The sequence below is a fragment of the Chinchilla lanigera genome, unplaced genomic scaffold, assembly GCF_000276665.1.
Source record: "Chinchilla lanigera isolate Chin_1 unplaced genomic scaffold, ChiLan1.0 scaffold00229, whole genome shotgun sequence".
NCBI lineage: Eukaryota > Metazoa > Chordata > Mammalia > Rodentia > Chinchillidae > Chinchilla > Chinchilla lanigera.
In genome coordinates this window covers 38,822-45,414 of record NW_004955630.1, presented here as the reverse complement: position 1 = coordinate 45,414, position 6,593 = coordinate 38,822, and the positions used below count along the sequence as shown (strand labels likewise).

General features: G+C 41.9%; 1 pseudogene; it reads right to left on the bottom strand.

Annotated features, from left to right (window-relative positions):
• Nucleotides 1–5,181: 5,181 nt before the first annotated feature.
• Nucleotides 5,182–6,148, bottom strand: LOC102029033 (annotated as a pseudogene).
• Nucleotides 6,149–6,593: the final 445 nt, after the last annotated feature.

The following is a 6,593-nucleotide window of genomic DNA, read 5'->3' as shown; positions in this document are numbered from 1 at the left end:
CTGAGAAATGTGTCTTTGTCTCAGTTGTCCATTTTAGTATTGGGTCTTTGAACTTGGGGGCCCCTTTTTTTCAATTGTTTATATGTTGTAGGTAGAAGTCCTTTGTGTAAGGGACAACTGGCTATAATGTTTTTCCTCACTGTGGATTTCTTTTCATGCCTTTTATTGTCTTGTGCAAAAGCTTTTTCGTAAGGTGAGATTGCAATTGTTTATTTTTGTAGTATTTCCCATATGGTCTGAGTTTTGCTCATGAAGGCTTTGCCTATGCATGTCTTCAAGATTTCTCTGTAATTTTTCTTCCAGTAGATTTAGTGTTTCTGTTTTAATATTTAGATCTTTGATCCACTTTGACTTTAGTTTAGTGCATGGTGATAGACATGGGTATAGTTCTAGTCTTTGGCATATGGAAAGCTGGTTTATCCAGCATCATTTATTAAAGCACTATCTTTCTTCCAATGGACCTGTTTGACCTCTTTGCCAAAGATAAGGTAGCTGAGTGTGTTTGGGGTTGCATCTGCATATTCTATTCTGTACACAATCCTCAGGTCTGTTTTTTGCCAGTATCATGTGGATTTTATCACACTAGCATTGCAGTATACTTTCAGGTCTGGGAATGTCAGGCTGCAGTTATGGCTGATACATTGTGTCAACTTGAGAGGTCTAGAAGCTTAACTAAATGATTCAGCAGCTCTACGTCGTGGGTTGAAAAAGGACATGCCCTCACTGCTAGAATGTTGTTCATTGTGTCAACTTGAGAAGTTTAGGAGGTTGACTGTGTGACTCAGCAGGGAGCCAGTGTCCATACTTTGTATTGATTCTGAGCCTGTGCAAGAGGAGGGCCCTGGAGATGGTGTGGGCGGATAGCCAGCGTACAATATAAGGACGGAAAAGGGACTTGCTTTCCCCCTTTTCCCTCTTTCTGCTTTTACTGTCTTCTGTGACCTTGAAGTGTTGCCCCTGTGCCCTGCCACCCTTCCTTGGAACCAACTGACTATGGACTGAAACTTCCACAAACTGTAAGCTAAATAAACCTTTCCTTCCCTAATTTTGGGCATTAGGTATTTTGTCTCCACAAAGAGACAAGAGTAACTAAGACACACCTTGACTTGCCTTTGTTGCCCAGCACTGCTTCCACTATTGTAGATCTCTTCTGGTTTCAGATACATTTTAGGAGTGTTTTCTCTACATCTGTGAAGTACGATAATGATATTTTGATTCGGTTAGCATTAAACCTGTGTAACAATTTTGGGAGTAGTGTCATTTTCAGTATGCTGGTTCTTCCTATCATTGAGCCAGGGATATCTTTCCATTTTCTGAAATCCTCACTGATCTCCTTTTTCAGAGAGCTGTAATTTTCAATGTATAGATCTTTTACTTCCTTTGCTAGGTAGATTCCCAAGTATTTCTTTTACAGATACTATTGTGAAGGGTGTGGTTTCCCTAAATTTTTCCTCTGTGAGTTTGTTGCATATGCACAGGAATGCTATTTATATATTTATTTATTTATGTATGTATTTTTATTTTTTAATGCTATTGATTTTTGAGTGTTGAGTTTGAATCCAGCTACACTGCTGAATATTAAAGCTAGAAGTCTTTTAGTGAACTTTTGAGGTCGTCTATGTAAAATATCATGTCATCTGCAAATAATGATAATTTAACTTCTTCCTCTCTTATCGTTATTCCTTTTATTTCTTTGTCTTGTCTAGCTCCTCTGGCTAATATTTTCAGATCTATATTGAAGAGGAGTGGTGACAGTGGACATTCTTGTCTTGTTCCTGATTTTAGAGTGAAAGCTTTTGGTTTTTGACCATTTAGTATGATGGTAGTTATTGCTTTGTCTTGGATGACTTTTCTCAGATTGAGGTAAAAAACCATCTATTTCAATTTTCTGTTGGGTTTTTATTATGAATTTGCATTGGACTTCATCAGAAGCTTTTTCTGCATCTATTGAGGTAATCATGTGACTTTTGTTTTTGGCTGTGTTGACATGCTGTATTACGGTTGTTGATTTATGCATGTTGAAGCATCCCTGTATTCCTGGGATGAATCCCACTTGGTCATGGTGTATAATATTCTTGATGATTTGCTGCATTCTGTTTGCTAGTATTTTATTGAGGGTTTTTGCATCTATGTTCATTTGGGAGATTTACCTATTGTTCTCTTTTTTGGTTGGAACTTTGTCTGGTTTTGTTATCAGGGTGACACTTGCTTCCAAGAATAAGTTAGTGAGATTTGCTTTCTTTCAATTTCATTAAAGAGTTTCAGGACTCGTGGCATTGCTTCTTCTCTAAATTTATTGTAGAAAATCAGCCAATAAAACTGACAGTGTAATTAAAAACTTACTAATGAAGATAAACCCAGGTCATGATGCTCCTTATTTTATGTTGAGAGAAGGTTTCACTTGTTACCTGTGCTGATATGAATCACTATCTTCTTAACTCAATCTTCAGAGTAGCTGGGGTTACAGATTTATGAATCCATGCTCAGATACCACATTAGTTATTTATTTTCTGCTGTCTGAAATTGCAGACATTGGGGCTTGTGTTTTCAGAATAAGTAATTTGTGTTTGAGTAACACATATTGAAGGACAAATATTAATAACTAAAAAGAAATTATAGTTTACCCTTACCATTTCCCTTACCCTGACCCTGTGAACTTGGTCTGTATCCACAGCAGTTCTGATTTCTATTTTGGATGCAGTTTGGAAGCTACTCAGCACCAGCAGGCTGGTATGTGGAACACTGTCCCCAGACCACAGGTGCACATGCAGATCTGAGATTTCTAGCTTTCCATGTCCTTGGTATCACTCAGCATCACTCAGCCTGTGATCCCTACTAGATTGTTGGGTACAACATATTTTGTTGGAGTTTAAGTGTTACATCTCACATGAATTATTGCATATTGTCCTTTTCAAAGATGGATAGAGTATATTAAAGATGTAGGATTTTATTGATTTGTCTTAGAGGAGAGAAGTGTTTGTGTGTGACTCTGTCTGTGAGTGGTGCTGAGGGTTAAATCCAGGGCTCCCTGCATGCTGCCCAACAACCCTCCCACTGAGCCACAGCCTGAGCCAACTTACTTCATCTTTTGTAAATATTTAAAAGTTGACTATTGTTCTTCTGTGATGTTTTTGTTAACTATACACCATACAGACAGCTCTATCCCAGCCTGTAAGTAGTAAATAGTGTGAAGTAGAAATAACCATTTTTCTTCCACTAAGGTGTTACAGTTACTACTACTCCCCATTTAAACCAGGGATCGCGGCTGATACTATTTTGCTCGGTTGTTTGTTTTGAGACAGGGTCTTGCTGTGTAATCCAGGCTGCACTGAACTCGTGCTCCTGCTGCCTCAGCATCCCTCCTGCTGGGCTTCCAAGTGTGTGCAATCATGCGCAGGTGGCTGACACTGTTCCAAAACAGAAATATTTTCTGCAGAACTGGGGGTTGATTCAAGGCCCTTGTGCAGGCCAGGCAGTGCTCTACTATGGAGCTACATACTCAGCACTCAGAATAAACCTTTCACGTGCACGGAATCACCAAGATCAAAATTCCATCATTTTAACTCTCAAAAGGCCTTAGGAGTGAAGATTGTCTTGGTTAAACTTTTGCTTTCATTGAGATAAAATATTTAATGTCTACAGTTGAGGAAGTAAGGGATTATTTAGCTCATAGTTTGTGGAGGTTTTAGTTTCTATTTGGCCGGCTCTGAGGTAGGGTGGCCCACCGCAGAGGGTAAACGTTTATGGTGGCGGAACAGCAAAGCAACAAGAGCACAAGGGCGTGGCAGAGAACAGCTAGCCTCTTTTTTTTACATTGTAAGCAGGCTGCCCCCACCCAGGGGTGTGCAGCACTCATATAATCTCCATGCCCTCCTCCTGCACAGGCTCAGGGTGAATACAAAGTCAGCACCCTGGCTCTCTGCTGTCACACAGGTAACCATTTAAGCTTTTTACGTTGACACAATGAACAACATCTTAGACCAGGAATGGCATGTCCTTTCCACTCCCAGATGTAGAACTGTTGAGTTACTTAATTAAGCTTCTAGACTCCTCAAGTTGACACAGTGTATCAACCATAACAAAGATGAATATGGCTGTGGCAAGTGAAAATACGTATCTCATATATATCGCTTTAATAAATCTAACAAACAAAGTTTAAAACACAGAAGTATGTCCTCAAAGCGGTGAGTGTACTTTTAGCAAATTTTCTGTGATAACAAAGATACTGCCTGACATTTTTCTCTTGCCAGAAAAGGGAAGTTCTTCAAAGTGGTTCTAATAATCACTTTGGCCTCTACCCCTATATAACATTTTCTCAGCATATATTTTATTCATATTTTGTCATCCTCAAAAGTACAAAATTTGCATATTTAATTGAAACAAATTTGTGGCTGGATGTTTCCATTTCTTCTATAATACTAAACTTGAACTTTGAAAATTAATTGAGGATACCTTAATTCTATATTTATTAATACTTCAAGCATGTAGAAACACAGAATGGAATTTTAACATGAAACACTTCTAAAGGTGACATTTTAGGCTTTTTAAGGCTGGTATCCTTCAGCTCTGTGGATAAATTCCAGGGGCTTTCAGGTATGAGCCGCTCACTCCAGTGCTGAACTGTTTCACACAGAATACAGGACTACTGATTGTGGTGGGAACTTCAGTGCGTTTAGAAAGCCTGTATTAATGTACCAGTCACTTTCTCCCGGCTGGAAAAGATACCAGCATCCACAACATAAAGCAGGAGACACCTCACCGTTTCCAGTGGGTTCAGTGCAAACTCAGCAGGCTGCAAGGTAGGAAAGTGCTCTAGGAAGGGCCTGATGAATGTGCCTCATCCCAAGGCAGCCAGGAAGCAGGGACAGAAGGAAGCAGCTGGGGACACAGAGACACTGTCCAGGGTGTTCCCCAAGGAGCCACTTGCTCTGACTAACCACCGCCTCCTCACAGCACATTCAGCTGTGAACTCATCCATGGGAGAATTCTCGGATGAGTGGATGCCTCGTGATCCAAGCACCATTTGAACACGTGAGTCTTTGGGGGAAAATTTAGCTGAGATTTAAGCAACTGTTTTTCATAATACCAGCACTATTACAGGATTTCAAAACTATACAAAATCACAGAGAAAGTAATCTTGATATGTTTAACCTTTTCAGACATTCAGTTTCCATAAGGGATTCATAGTGACTGTGACCAGTTATATCTATTTATTGCCAAAAACATGACTATGACTCTTGACTCTGGATACATTTTCCTGAGATTCCTGATGGCGCACTTTACCTGTTCATTTCTGAGACTGTAGACAATAGGGTTGAGGAGTGGGGGAGCCGTGGAGCAGAACACAGACAGGATCGTGTTCCCGATGCGGTGGACGTGGGGGAGGGGCTCCGAGAGACGTAGAAACCTGAGCTGAGGAAGACCGACACTGCAAGAATGTGCGGCACACAGGTGGAAAAGGCCTTTCCTATCTGCCCCCACGGGTAACCTGAGCTCAGTGGAAAAGATGTGAATAGAAGACTTGATGATAAAAGTGAAACAGCCACCGCCAGCCACCAGACCAGAGACGAGAACGGTGATCCGGCTGCTGAGGGGTCAGGGCAGGACGGCTTCAGCAGACAGGGGATGTCACTGGACAGCGTGCAGTGGCACAAGGGCAGCCGGAAGGTGTTGCTGGTGTGCAGGGCGGCACGGATGAGGCCACTGAGCAGAGAGGCCGGCGTGGTGTGCACACACAGGCGAGGTTCCCGATTGAAGGGTAATGGAGGGTCCTGCAGAAGGCTAAGAAGCGGTCACAAGCCATGATGATGAGAAACAGCAGCTCAACAAACGCAAAGCAAACCACTAGGAAAACCTGCACTATCCATCCTGCCTTGGAAATAGAGCTGCTGCCCAGCAGGGCGTTCATGCAGGAGCTGGGGACCATGACATAAATGTAGCAGGAGTCCAGGCGGGACAGGTTTCTGAGGAAGAAGTGCGTGGGCGTGTGAAGGCTCTGGTCAAGAGAGGTGGCCACAGCAGTGACAGGGTTTCCCATTATGGTCACCAGATGAATCAGAGAGAAGAACATGGCATAGAGAAGCTGTCGGCCCAGCAGGTCAGAAAGCTCCATGAGGAGAAAGTCTGTCGTCCTGGTGGAGTTGGACATCCGGGGGGGGCGTTGCTTGTACCTGGGAAGACAAGACCGAAGTGCTGGATGCATGAAGCATCACACTGTGGAAAATTCCTTGGTAACTATTAAACTCTGGACCCTGGGTTACAGGCACATTTGGTGCCTGGCTCGCCTCACCCTTTAGGACGTGTCTCCACTCGTCTGAACGATGCTGTCTTTCCACAGGAGCAGAGATGCATTGTTGTTGTTGCTATGGGTATAATTTCTCCGTGCATTGAAATTTAGGCAAACTAGAGTCTTCCCAGGGGGAGGAAACTTCTTGTCATGTATTTGATATATGCATCTTTTAATGCTAAGTAAATTGTTATGTAATTAAAACATTCTTAAAATTAGCTTTTTACTGTCTAATGCTGGGTTTAAAGGTTGTAAACTGTTCACAGTCCTTACAACAGCATCACTTGACATTATTAATAAAGGGAAA